Below are 15,716 nucleotides of genomic sequence, written 5' to 3'. Positions count from 1 at the left end.
TCATTGTATGTCACGGCGTACAAGTATAAACGACGTTCATACTTCCATGACCATAGTTTCTGCGACCTGTCATTTGTTTGACCATAGACACTCCACCTTTGTGGAGGGTCCATGGTTTGATGGGATGCGTTAATTCTGGCAAACTTGTTTGGCAAATCGATCTGACGCAATATAGCTTGTGACCGTGGCATGCATAGCTTGGGTCAAAATCTATAACACCATTAAAGTATAAATAATGTTTAAACTTCCACGATAACACATACCTTTGAGAAATTATACTGACAGTATAATTACTCCAAGCACAGACTATTCTCGTGTCAAACTCCGACACGAACTTGTTTTTCCTTGAAGAGTATATCTCGTGAGACCTATGGAAATTATCAAAATCTATATTGTAGTTGAAAAGAGCAAGAATGAAAAGAGGGGAAATTTAAGGGACATCATTTCTATATACACGTGTATTGTGCAAAGAACCCGATATCTTTGACCGCGTTGCCGTCAACCGAGCAATGGTAATATATATATATATATATATATATATATATATATATATATATATATATATATATATATATATATAAGAGGTAAGTCATAAACTGAAGGAAAAGTGCTCAATACTGAGAAGTAGAGCTGTATTTACACAAAGTACACAAGTTATGGTACGGAGGCCGTTACGATCTTCAGACGACTAAATAACGGAAATTCAAGTGATAGAATTCGATGCGCGTTGTTGAGTGACATGGTGGAATGATAGAATGTATTTGTTTTCGTGGACGATTTAGTGGACGATCTAGTGGAATTAATCTCTAAAAAAAAACATGAATCATGGTCTGAGTACTTCACAAATGTATTCAATGCTCAAGTCCAAAGTGATGAAAGTTTCTCGATTTCCATGATCTTATCAGATCCACCTTGATAGACATAAATTCAGGCATTAATGGTGAGATTAATATCCGACTGTAGTCTTTTGGACAAGGTAATTACTTTGATAGTCTAGTTCCTATACTGTATCATTACCATTTATACCTCCACTCAAAGTATAGTCAGAGTCGTTACTCTAGAAGTCTTGAAATGCATGAGATGCAATTTAAAATTCATTTACAGCCACCCACACAGTCATTAACATCATGTCTTTGTTAATAAATCACAAAACTCTAACCAATAACACAGTCCCTCATAAAGTTAGTGTTTATTGGGACAGTAATGTTCAAATGTGGTATATTTGTCAGCCCATGATGCTACTTATATACTGTTTACATCACCAAAACATTTAGGTTTCACTGATTGGGTGAACAACTTTTTGTGCTATTTGAGGGGCTTTTGGCTAGACGTGGTTTAGTTAGAAACCATATTGGCATCCAGACTATTACTTTGAAGGAGATCATTGAAGAACAATAAAAATAAAACTCAAGGTGTGGATATGGGATCAGTGTGGCATTCTACATAGACATTCTCCAACAATTCTTGTAGACATGTTATGTAACCATTTTTTCTTCACGAAAGGCATGTTCCCACAGGAATCAATGGGGTAGGGGTTTCTAACATTGTCTTTTGAAAGTAAATTACATGTATGTCAAAACTAAAATTATTGTATTTACTAAGAGATGAAATTCTTAAGAAAATTGAAAAGTGGTTATTGGTGGTCATAAACTCGACGTTGTTCGCTTTTTATGAATATCTAGGCGTGATTATGTCAAGCAGTGGTCTATGGTATTTAGCGCTTGCAGCTCAAGCGAGTAAAGCAATGATTGCGGTCATGAGTCAACTTGCAAAACTTGGGGACCTCCTAGTCAAAACTAAATTTAAAAGTTTTTGACTGTAAACTATTACCGATATTAAATTATACAGTGGAGATTTTGGGTTTTAATAGGTCTACTGAAACTGAACGTGTTCAAAGTAAATTTCAGTGTTATATTTTGAGTCGTATATAAACATATATGTAGTCTTTGAGTATGGGAGCTACAAAAATGCTTGACAAGTGTTCATTACGGGAAGTAGGCTGAAATGTTTTGAGATTGCTGAACGAGAGCTGCAAAACTTTAACCTCAGACCACTTCTCCTCAGCCCTGGTTCAAGTTCTTAGGTCATAGTGGTGTAAACTACATCTCAGACCACAATGTAGTGACCTGAGACTACATGTACATGTAGGCCCTACCTACTGGTATATTATGTAACTGCACTTGACGCCAGTGTGATTTCTAACTAAACTGTGTTATTGAAAGAACCGATGTGACGTCATCTGTTTTCTTTGTACCTGACACAATCCTAGCTGCTGTATTTTGGGCATGTTCAAGAGGGACAATGTTTTTAGCTGGCAGCCCATACAGAAGGGCCATTCAGTAGTCAGGTATCGATGATATAAGTGCATGACCAAGGTTCTGACAAACTCCGTTTGTAAGATACTGGCGTATGCGACCATAGACAGTGGAGGGGCCCCCTCCACTGTCAATGATGCGACCTATTGTTCGGGGGTGAAAAAGAACTGATCTACATGTCAACGAGATGTGCTTCTTGAGGTTATAACGGTCATCAATTGTTACACAAATGGTACATGCTGAATCCACTAACTGCACAGAAGACGATCCCATGTTGATGTGGTTCATGAGACGAGGAAGCCTGTTGAACTGAGACGTGATAAGGAGGACCTCGGTTTTGCCATCATTAAACTAGCTTATTTTGGGTCGTTTAATATCATGTGCAACAGTTTCCATAGACAGTGGAGGGGCCCCCTCCACTGTCAATGATGCGACCTATTGTTCGGGGGTGAAAAAGAACTGATCTACATGTCAACGAGATGTGCTTCTTGAGGTTATAACGGTCATCAATTGTTACACAAATGGTACATGCTGAATCCACTAACTGCACAGAAGACGATCCCATGTTGATGTGGTTCATGAGACGAGGAAGCCTGTTGAACTGAGACGTGATAAGGAGGACCTCGGTTTTGCCATCATTAAACTAGCTTATTTTGGGTCGTTTAATATCATGTGCAACAGTTTCCATAGACAGTGGAGGGGCCCCCTCCACTGTCAATGATGCGACCTATTGTTCGGGGGTGAAAAAGAACTGATCTACATGTCAACGAGATGTGCTTCTTGAGGTTATAACGGTCATCAATTGTTACACAAATGGTACATGCTGAATCCACTAACTGCACAGAAGACGATCCCATGTTGATGTGGTTCATGAGACGAGGAAGCCTGTTGAACTGAGACGTGATAAGGAGGACCTCGGTTTTGCCATCATTAAACTAGCTTATTTTGGGTCGTTTAATATCATGTGCAACAGTTTCCATCTTAGTTACTGTAGTTGACGTATGTGATTGGGGAAATATATTGGTAAATCTGGTTGTCGTCTGCATGTTGTTGCATATTGAGATTTTGATGTCGGATTAGCTTTCCAAGTGGTGATGTGTATAGACAGCATACGCGTGTAAGAGTGGACCAAGCACAGGGTTTTGTGACACTCCACACTGCAAATGTTTGGTTTCTGATATGCCTTGTACAGAAATGGACTGTTGTATATCTTTGAGGTATAAAGACTCTAGTCGAATGCCTGTAATACCGAGCTCGGAATAAACTTGAAATTATGCTGGAGTCAGAATTTACGGGGGGGGGGCATGAACAAAATTGAGGTTCAAAGGGAGGGGGGCATGACAATTGTGATGGTCTGAAAGGGCCCCCGAATATTCTGCTCATGATTTGAACCAAAATTAAACCTCAGGAGCAGTTGTTTACCAAGTAAATTTACATTTGTATAATTGTATGCCTCTCTCTCTCTCTCTCTCTCTCTCTCTCTCTCTCTCTCTCTCTCTCTCTCTCTCTCTCTCTCTCTCTCTCTCTCTCTCTCTCTCTCTCTCTCTCTCGTCGCCGTATGTCTCCTTCTCTCTTGCTCTATCTCTCTGTGTGGAGACTTTGTTGAACATTCAAACCACAGGAGCAATCGTTTACCTTGTACTTTGCAAAATTGTTCACTTCATTTACCTACCACACATTTAATTATTAGGCAGCCAATGGCCAAACGAATGTGTGTGTCTGCCAAAATATCTATGTATTAGTTAAAGCGTAGGTAATACAGTTGTAAAATAATTTAATGAGAGTACAATTTGGGTATTGAAGACAATTTTCAAGTACTTTATGGCTTCCAATAATGTGTATGGTTTGAAATATTATGCCGCTAAATGGCCTCCTACATGTCCTTATTTTTCAAACAATTGCCTACTGTGGGAGGGGGACACACCCTCCCCACTAGTTATCGAAGGGGGGTGCCGTTTCTGTCAAGACATAGGATTCAAAAAGAAAACTCTGCTGGTTAAGTTTTTCCAAGTACAGGTTACAGCCCAATGAGCCCACATCCATTTGTAAAGAAATCTCTATGTCTGATATGTATGGACACTGAAGTTGATTTCCACTGTTAGCTTACAGTGTGTCATATAGTGTACCATACTGTACTTCTCTGACGTGTATGGGGAGGGGGTAATGTATAATTGCATATTAAAATATGTGCAGCCGGGGGGGGGGGTATGGACGTCGCCATCTTTCAAGCGCTAAATTACCTGTTAATCGAGATTTGTTTCAAAACATTAGCATGGTTGATAATATATGTGAAAGGGGTAAACTAAGAATGGTTTCTGGGATCGCCTAAGTCAACACGACATATATTGTGGATGGTCTGAGATATTCGATTACGATTCACATCGTCCGATTTCCAATCGTCCCAATATCCATATTAACATTCTTTATCGTTTCAAAATCACAAAAATGCATATGTCGTGGTGGGGTGAGTACCGACTCTAGTTTGGTCTCCGCTCTCTCTCTCTCTCTCTCTCTCTCTCTCTCTCTCTCTCTCTCTCTCTCTCTCTCTCTCTCTCTCTCTCTCTCTCTCTCTCTCTCTCTCTCTCTCCCGTCTCCCCCTCTCTCTCGTCTCCGTATCGAAACTTATTCAGTCATAAAATCATCAGGTTTCTGACAATTTCCAATACCTGTTACAAGAAAGACTGCAGTACAAGAATATTTGGTTAGCTACATGTATTACATCTGATGCCTTATACGTGACACGCGCGATAATTGTCCAGTTTGCATCAGAGGGTGTGCCTCGCCTTCTGTACATGTGCCGTACGTCTGGCTTGTCTGTCAGTGTCACATTTTGCTTCCCCTCTTCAGTTTTCTCAGATGTTTTAAGAATTTAAACATAGTCAGTGTCTGATCGACAAAAATTCTTTCCACTGAAGTTTAGAAAACATTTAGTGCAACTCTACGTAAACGTCATGTTGATGCATCATACATCATCATGAGACGTCACATTGACCTCACACTTCGCTTCGCGCTTCCTTCAACGTCCGGTCGTTATGAAACTAGTTCGAAGGCTTTCGCTAGCGATAGCGTGGCCAGTCTTGTTTTACTGCGTAATCGTCTAATGTTTTCCAAATAATTATGAATTAATTTATCTTTTTGTTTACACTTTGGGTATTTTACTTGCTATTAGAACTCCCGGGCAACTCATATTTAATTTTCCAACCTTAGAATTTGTTCAATGATCGTCAGGTTTGAGTACTTTCCTAAGCCGGTCCCACAACTGTTATACTTATAAGTTATAGCTGGGCGTTGTGACCGGTAACCGGCTATTATCTACATCACTGCCTACTAGGTACGTCAAAAACACACCGTTCGCACATGTGAGCCTGATTTTAGGCAAAATATCGGGCTATTAGAGTGCATACAGGCCCTTTTGTTCGCTTGTATTGTTTGCATTTGGTATTTGGCATTTCGCACGTTGTTTATTTGCACCATTCACAGTGTCTTATCATGCTTTGTGTAACTTGTAAGCCTAATCGACAACTGGGCCAACGGTTTTTACTAGACAAATTTGAAACAAATTTTGCGTCAGTTTGATGGTAAACCTGCTATATTGACTACCAAACTTAGTTAACCCCAGTTATTTTTACTCATGTTGCATCACCATATATTTAGAAAGAGTATATATGAAATATGAGAGCCATGTGAAACTTCTTCAGTGCAAAATGGGATGAAGATATGAGGGCAAAGTCAGTGCTCCTTATAGTCTCGCTGCCAGACTCGAGACTATCGTCCCTAATCTGTTTACCGAGCGGCGCAGCCGCGAGAAGAGCGGGACCAGTCCCCCTCTATTCTCGCGGCTGCGCCGCTCAGTAAACAGATTAGGGACGATAGTCTCGAGTCTGGCAGCGAGACTATGCTCCTTACAGCAGTTTGTTTTTCCCGCATATGCATACATTACCCATAATCCTTTTAAGTATTCTGCAGATATCTGTGCAATGTGCACTCATGACTCATGAAAATCTGGAATGCACTGATCGAAGCCAATTGTACAGTTATACTATAAAAACAGGAGTTATGAGTATAATTGAAATAAAACAAGAGAATAAGAGATGAGGGCCCTCAGAATCGTCACGTAGAGTGATATAACAGTTACATGGATGCCGGGCATGTACCCATAGGTACGGGCCCGGGGGGGGGGGTTCTGCATGCCGAACGTCATTAAGTATTTCCTTTACTTTGGTGCTCATGATCGTAATTTGGATGATGCCCAAGATATTTGAGGCGTGAATACCTGTTGTTCTTCTAAAGGCTTGTTTATTACTGTGAAGATCACACCCTAACACTTAATTGTTCTATAAACGACACATGGACAAGAATACTATTCCCATAGAGGTTAGTCTAGTTAATTCCTGATGGACCGTATTTCGTTCAGCGTTACGTTGTACATAACACGGTCAGTCAGAAACTATAGACGACATGGACGACATGGATGCCATATAATATTCCCAATAGTCACTCAATTTTACTTAGCTAGAAATAATGTCCACAGACTCAAATCTGTCAGCACGTCTCTACTGTGAGTTTGTTGACGCTATTGGCCGGTCAGGTTTGTTAAGAAGCTCCATACACTAGCAATATTTGTGGCCCAATTTTAAACTATTATTGGAAACGATTGTCATGTCATCTAAATCTGTATTACTATGCATCAAACGCGTAGAAATGTGAAACACGTTTAGTGGTGGCGGTATGTAGTGCATAATGAAAAGGCGTACTACGAACATTTATTTCAAAATGAGCCCTGTGATATTACAATCTACGTACGTCCTAACCATGTAGTTCATATCATAAGCCTGCTTATATACATACATATGTATCGAATACACTAGCTACACGTATAGCGTTTATGTACGTATTGATTGCAAGCACGGTAGATTTGAATATTCATTTGTTTACTGCCCGGTTATGGGGGTGAACTCATGAATATATTCTGAACTAAATGCAAATGTATTCAAATCACTTCCGACTCGCAATCTGAACTATTTTTCAGATCGAGTATAATCCGATTAGACAGGCGCTAATGGGAAAGTACAGAAACGTCCACCTCATCAGCATAAAAGTACAGAATTGAACTCAATCTGAACTATAGTACGGAAAGTGTCGTAAACTGTACTATTTTTTCTACTAGTGAACGTTTTCTAGCTAGGGATAAATGATTGAATATATAAAGAAATCGATCCGTATATGTTCCATACATATGGACGACACCAGCGTCAATCCTGGCATATGACCTCGTTCGGGTTATGGGTTGGTTGGTCTTTCTTCAAAGCAAGTGTGTGGTTAAACAATGTGTATTAAAGACGAAACAGTCTTCGAAAAAAAAGCTACTACTACCAGCTTTATGGTAGCACATTTTGTTGAATAATCATCAAATACATTTTTATTTTATTAAAAGGAGGAGGTAGCTCGTCGTTAACACATAACTACATATGGTTTAGTAGTTGTCCGTAAGGTGAGTATCTTTGCATTTATTATGAAATAAGCTGCTTTTTACTCATGTACCAAGGTCACAGTCAGCCATAATTGTCGCAGCGGGAATAGAAATGTTCCATAACTGGTACCTTGTAAATAGCTTTGACATTTGCTTCTGTGGACTTGTAAAAATATAGAGTGCACTTGACAATGGCGCCACACAATGGGAATCTTGCCCAGTGCCGATTATGTTTAAAAGTGCCATCTCCCTCCCTCCCTCTGTCTGTCTGTCTGTCTGTCTGTCTGTCTGTCTGTCTGTCTGTCTGTCTGTCTGTCTGTCTGCCTGCCTGTCTGTCTGTCTGTCTGTCTGTCTGTCTGTCTGTCTCTGTCTCTCTCTGTCTGTCTGTGTCTCTGTATCTGCGTCTCGCTGTCTCTCTCGATCAATCAATCAATCAATCAATCAATCAATCAATCAATCAATCAATCAATCAATCAATCAATCAATCAATCAGTCAATTTAATCAATCAATCAATCAATCAATCAATCAATCAGTCAGTCAGTCAGTCAGTCAGTCAGTCAGTCAGTCAGTCAGTCAGTCAGTCAGTCAATCAATCAATCAATCAATCAATCAATCAATCAATCAATCAATTAATCAATCAATCACTATACTTACTAATTCAATTAGTCATCCTTCCGCCCACACATCCACTAATCCATCCATCCACCTACTTGTTAGGTCACACTTGATCCAAGCGTGTTTTCATACAATCATCTGTCAGTTCATGCTATTAACGGATATTTAAGGCCAATACCAGACATACCAATGAGACAATTCAACCATCGATCAACAACTCACTGTTTTAAACAACCTATGAATCACCTCTTTTAAGTGATGACGTTAGTATAAGAGACTAGAAGACTTGACAAACCGCGTGTCAAAACTATCATTACGCTTGGGAGGTATCGAGGGATGTTCAATCAACATGGTGCACAGGTCTGTTCGGAATATATATCCTCGATACCTAACCTTTGTAAGAATTTGATATCCAGCTACATTTAGATGTCTAGAAAATGTGCGTCATCCAGACATGCAAAAGTCCGAAGAATGTAATACATTCCCCTTGAAACTACTGGTATTCATCTAAACCATCCAAACCGAATCCCGCGCTATATGGAACGCACATACAATTCCAATAGACTAAGGCAGGATTTGAAATGTCGGAATTCAAAATATGACAATATTATGCGAATCTGGTGCAACAGAAAACAGCTGTCGCTCCTAGTTGGAGTGACCATGCTTGCGATAGAATGCTGACTAAACTATGTCTGAGCAGTGTACTCTAATTGTGGGTATGGATGTTGGAATGTCTATCATAACAAACCTTAACATCGACTGAAATATTCATTTACACTAGTGCTTGTATCGAATGAAACACTTAACCGAAGGCTAATTGCAGCCAATTATGTTCTACCATGGATAGGGGAATCAATACATATAACTATACAACGTTCTACAAAAAGCAAAGTGTATTGTGAAACGACTTATACACACATCTTCAGATAAGTAAATTCACAAAAATCGAAAAGGACTGTGAGAATGTATGTTTATGGAATTAGGGTTCACAGTTACAATTAAAATGTTGTCCTTACAGAGTCAATACTTCCTTGGACACCAATCCCAAATTTTGGCAGGACATCCCAGACAATGCTGGTGAGACGTCAGCAAAAATTATTTGGAGATTTTTCCTAAACAATTCTCCTCTCTGTGGGAAGAAAGTTTCATTTGTAAAGACAGGATATGTAGGGTTTTTATCAGCACAATTGGACTAGGACGGGATGGGGATGTGGTGGGGTTGGGGGTGGGGGCTTGATTTAAAAAGATGCTCTGATCATGCAACACAATAAAATATATACATTCCTCACCATATCATCCTGCGGGATATGAAAATAAATGTATCAAAGTCCCAATGGGTTTGCGAATTCATCAATAAATGAATAAGATAAATTAATGTACTTCAAAATAGAAATTATTTCTTCCTAAAGTCATTATCACAAGATAATGATCTAACTATCAACTTCATCAAACTAATTTCCGTTCGATTTAATGTACTTAAACATATAATCGTTAATTTAACGAATAAACTACAGTTTCGATGATAAATTTTCAAAGAAAATATCTTGAGGTGTGACAATTTCTCATCTTCTATACATCTACGTCATCTATTATTTTCTCATCATTAGAGGATGTAAACTGGTGTCGTATCATGAGAGTTCTTAAAAGATCGATCACCAGCGTGTATGTTATATAGTTCTTATTATAAAGATATTCTTTACACTGAACTAGATTGAACTTGCGCATGTCTAGTGTGTAGAGATGTGGAACCACTGAATACAATTAGCTCTATATTGAAACAACAACAACAACAACAACAACAACAACAACAACAACAACAAACAACAACAACAGATGCAAAAAAGAGAAATGTCCGTCATACATACATACATACATACATACATACATACATACATACATACATACATACATACATACATACATATAAAGGTAGATTTTCTATTGTGTAAAAGGTAAGAATATCGACTCTCTAATCCTATTATCACACTTTTGATTGATTGATTGATTGATTGATTGATTGATTGATTCAAACAATGAAGCGAATGTTGACTGCATTTAAAGATATCAGTACATCCAAGTTAGGAAGTCGATCTTCGTTTGCACACAAACAGAGCGTTGTGTCTCAGGCTGTGTACCACACATTCATTCCACTAATTCCAAAAATTTCCCATGAATACCAATCTCTGTCAATTTGCCTGAAACAAATAACGGACACAGACACCTAAAATGAACAGCTGTATGTTTCACTATCTTGAATTACAATCTTTGACATGGGGTCAAAAGAGTAGGCTGATATTATAGTTATGACAGTATTTACACTGTTTTTGCTAATTGCCCATGCTCGTACACCCGCCCTGTCCAACAAATGAACGTCGTATTTCATGTCATCCAACCTTGTTGCAGTTGTTTCGACTGATCATCCACAATACAGCTACAATCCAAACGACAAAATACTGCAAAGAAAATGTTTTTTGTTTTATGTATTACTTGGTGACCCTCAGATCCGAGAGGATCATGCAATTGTTGCCGTTGTAATTGTTGAAGAGATCGGGTATACGAAGTTTGCCCTCAATACTGACATTTCATTACGAAATTAATGACTTTAGGACTTTGTTCTGTAACTAGATTTGATAACTAATTCATCTCTTTATATGTATAAGTAGTGTAAAATAGCAATTGCTGGTGCATACGTGACTCTGTCTAAACCCTTGTAAAACATTTGATATTTAGTTGCCATGGCAACTTATTTTCGACACAAATTGTGAATTCTTACTAATGGAATAAAGTAGGTGTTTTGCTTTAGAGAGTAACATTATGATGATTATAACCTTGTTATTGCGATTAAAAAGGGAAATCCAATACAAAGTCTTGCATTATTAAAGATACAACTATTTTATTCTAGACTCGTTTGGATGTACGAAAAAAATATTTTGCCCTCCAGGAAATCTCTTACTGTTTGTTATCGAGATATCAGTGAAAGAGTGTGTGTTTGGTCTCTGTAGAGGAAACGGAACAAACTAGAGGTAGGCAGGTCTGTAAAATGATATCTGCACCTATAGTATTGAATGCAGTATACATGCGGATGTCGTGAAAATGTTAAAAAACAATGTCTCTGGAAACGAAAATACCCTGGGGATAAACATTAACGACGTCCACCGTGGATTAGTTGATGGTTTTAGAAGTTAGACACTTTGAACAGGGTTCTGTGTTATTACTATTATTAAATGGTTATTATCATGTGTAATGTCAGTGAGAAAAATGCCACTGACGTACCAAACTGCCATGATGATTCCGGTTCAGTCACATGGCTCATGTAAAAGTACACTCACCTTCACAGCTTGTCAATTATACATAAAAATGTCGTTAATGACCATATAGTTCGATCTTCAATGTTTCCCCACGATGTAACGCCTTTCTCTCTTAATCATACACCGAATCATACAAAAGTGTAATCCAATTGCATGCATTTTCCTCAGCTAAGCGTTGTTTTTTGTCGACCACATCCATCCATCAATCCATCCATCCATCCATCCATCCACCCATCCATCCATCCATCTATACATTCTCCCAACCATCCAACAACATAAACGTACACATAAATACATACATACATATATACATACATACATACATACATACATACATACATACATACATACATGCATACATGCATACATACATTCATACATACATACATACATACATACATACACACATACATACATACATACATACATACATACATACATACATACATACATACAAACATACATACATACATCCATACTATAATACATCCATCCATCCATCCATCCATACATACATACATACATACATGCATGCATGCATGCATGCATGCATACATACATACATACATACATACATACATACACACACATACATAATTACATACATACATACACACACACACACATACATAACTAAGCTATTTGGAGGGAGTTCAAACTTAAAGGATTTCACAAATATTTGCTTGCACCATATTACAAACAACTATAATAACCTGAACACACAAATCGTATTTATCGCAATGGAATTTACCGTTATGTCAGAATAGATGGATTTCGTGACCTTCGCTCTTTTATGATGTAAATATGATATGGTGAGTTTAGATTAACGTCACCCATATACACCTTATGACCAATTGAATTCACAGCATGACCGATCTTTACCATTCATTGGGTCAAACAAACAAGTCTCAAGAACCTTCTCGGGGTAACAAAGCAAACGAAGACATTTGATTTCCCCTAAGACCGTTCATTTAATTAAACTAATTAACCATCTAATTGACCGATCTGACGATTGTTGGTTTTCAACAACCCATCAATGTGTATCCTGACCCTTTTGGATGATCTTAAAGTCAACCTCATGCATATAAATTGCTCGATTATACGCGTGGATATTTTACATTATTACCATTTTGTTTAACCAACCAACCATGCAGAATGCAAACCCTTTTTAATTTGTGTAACTATTAAGTTAGAGAGAATAAAGTGAGGAATTGTGACAATTTTCACAGAATTGCGTGGTATAACGAATGAACTGTACTAATTAAAATGTGTAACTGCATTTACTTATTCAGATCAAGAGAAATGAAGTACATTACTTTGATGGATGGGCTGAAATGTATTAAATGCTTACATTGTATGTATGTATGTATGTATGTATGTATGTACGTACGTACGTACGTACGTACGTACGTGTGTATGTGTGTGTATGCATGTATGTGTGTGTGTATGTATGTGTGTATGTATGTATGTATGTATGTATGTATGTATGTATGTATGTAAGCAAAATACGTTGTCAGAAGTTATCAATTTGAATACAGAGAGGTGATAGGGTGGTGGCGTACTTTACTTAAGCTTAAAGACGTTATTTGCTGCACTGTAGGAATTATGGCTGCCGAGTTAGAAAAACAAAACATTGAGTGTGAAAGGATGTGCAACTGATGTTGTTATTATTAAGTAAACCCATTTGCCTACTGTAAAACGTGATCTGGCAACAATATTTCAATGCAGTTTATTTGTTATGGAGGTTGAGTGTGCATGCAATTGCAATGAGAGGCCTGCTGCTATATATGTGAACACAACTTAACATACGCTTGTCTTAACGCATACAAACAGGACACCTTCGTCTAGTTGTTTTTCCATTAATTCGCCGATATGGGCATGATGCAACATATGCCACGTCACATGGACTCCGATGACGTCTCTTGTTTCTCTGAAGTCATTATGTTTGCCTGACTAGACTGACATGCTTGATTGTAAACAGTAATACCTCACCGATCTAGTTAACTCATCCCTTTTTAAATTAACACACAGGGGGATAACATTCGCCAATAGCCAACAATTATATCTCCGTTAGTATCAGTTATAACTTCACTTTCACGTAAGCTTGGTATTACATCACTTCTGACATTGGAACACGGTGTATGTATATATGAACCGGAGGATCGGTTTACGAAATGTTATTACAGTTGGTAATCTTTCAGCAATCCAAGACACCAAATATTTGATTTGATTTATCTTACTTGTCTTAGCGGATCAGTTTACTTTAAAGTAAACTACATCATCTGCAATTTGACTCGATGGAATCAAGAAATAAAATCCAGGCTATTTTTTCAAACTAAATGAGTAATTATTGGAAATTTATTAGTACTGATCCATGTATCTACAATGATGACCACCAGGGACGTTGATTGAATCAAATTTATCATTGTAATCCTGTCATGAAGTTAAAATAATTTTCAATACTTTTTGGAAATGTATACTGTCCCTGGATGAGTTTTTGATTTATCGTCTAGTTTATTTACACTGACGGAATGTAAAAACTCCAATTGTAATGCAAAGTAAAACAAAAATGCAAGACAAAACAAAAACTTAATAACTTGAGCATGAGTGGCACAAAAGAGTGAAGTATATTGTCCCTTCTAAATCTGTTTGACCCTTTTCCTGATTTGAGGAGGGGTGCCATCTTGATTTCAAACACACTACCTTGTAACATGTTGACAGGTACACTTAGTGGTCAGTTGTCCCGGAAGAATGTGACTGACCTTGGTACGTGTATGGACACTATTGTAGGATAATGCTCAGACTAATGAGTACCCACTACGAAGAAGAAGAAGAAGAAGAAGAAGAAGAGGGTGGTGGGGATGGGAGGGGGGGGGGCAAATGTCCAGCATAGCAATTCGAGGGGGGGGGGCTACTGAAGCAACTGCCATGATACTATTAAAACATTCTGATAGACTCCCTTTTCTCAATTTCTAGAACAACGATTCACATGAAGAATCACTGAAGTAATAGACCCCTTCATTGTATTTGCCATCGTGTGGACACGTTCAGAGTTCATCTAGTTTGAAGACATTTTTATGAGAATTTGTTTTAATTTAATATGCACCTTTATATTGATGGAATTTGTTCCGCGTTGTTATTTTAGTACTGTAGAAAATTGATTTATTGAAGAAGAAGATAAAATGAAATTTAATATCCCCCACAGTTTACATCAAAAAAGAGAAAGATGGCAGATCTTTAAATCTTCATTTTACAGAGTTAAATTGAAAGTTTTGCAATGAAGCTCGTGGCCTCACTTTACGATGTTGACCTCGCTTTATGAGATATCTCCAATGTCATAGCACAAACGTAGTCTTACGCGTGTCTAAAACGTATGGTTTGAGAGGATGCCAAGCCGAGAAAGGCGACTTACGTGTACTTGGAGGAAGTCATTCGTTTTCAAATTAACATCGTTTATAGTCGCATATATGATATACTGATGGGAGAAACCCCCCAGTCATGAAATACTTGAAAACTCCAATGTTCACTATCAATTTGTATCAAAGCATCGATAATACTCAAGTCCATTATATACTTACAAAACAGAGAATGGCGTTAACAGATATTGAATATGCGGTTATGACGAAAAACCTGCCGGGGAGAATTCACCAAACAGGTACGACCACTTGAACAAAAGGTAAAACATGAACAAAGAATCGTCCACGCCCACGCAAAAATAATCGTTTGTCAATGTAATGACAGCAGGACAACAGGAAAGAGAATTAAAGTGGAATATCAAGGTATAATGTTGAGAGAGAGACAGAGAGAGAGAGAGAGAGAGAGAGAGAGAGAGAGAGAGAGAGAGAGAGAGAGAGAGAGAGAGAGAGAGAGAGAGAGAGAGAGAGAGAGAGAGAGAGAGAATTTCGGAGAAGTGGGAAGTAACTGTGAAATATATTGATTAAGTGGTTGTTGTTGTTGTTGTTGTTGTTGTTGAGAGTAAACTGTTGTGTACTTAGATTTGCTAATAT

Source organism: Glandiceps talaboti, chromosome 8 (assembly GCF_964340395.1).
Source record: "Glandiceps talaboti chromosome 8, keGlaTala1.1, whole genome shotgun sequence".
Taxonomy (NCBI): domain Eukaryota; kingdom Metazoa; phylum Hemichordata; class Enteropneusta; family Spengelidae; genus Glandiceps; species Glandiceps talaboti.
Note: the sequence above shows the minus strand (reverse complement) of the source record.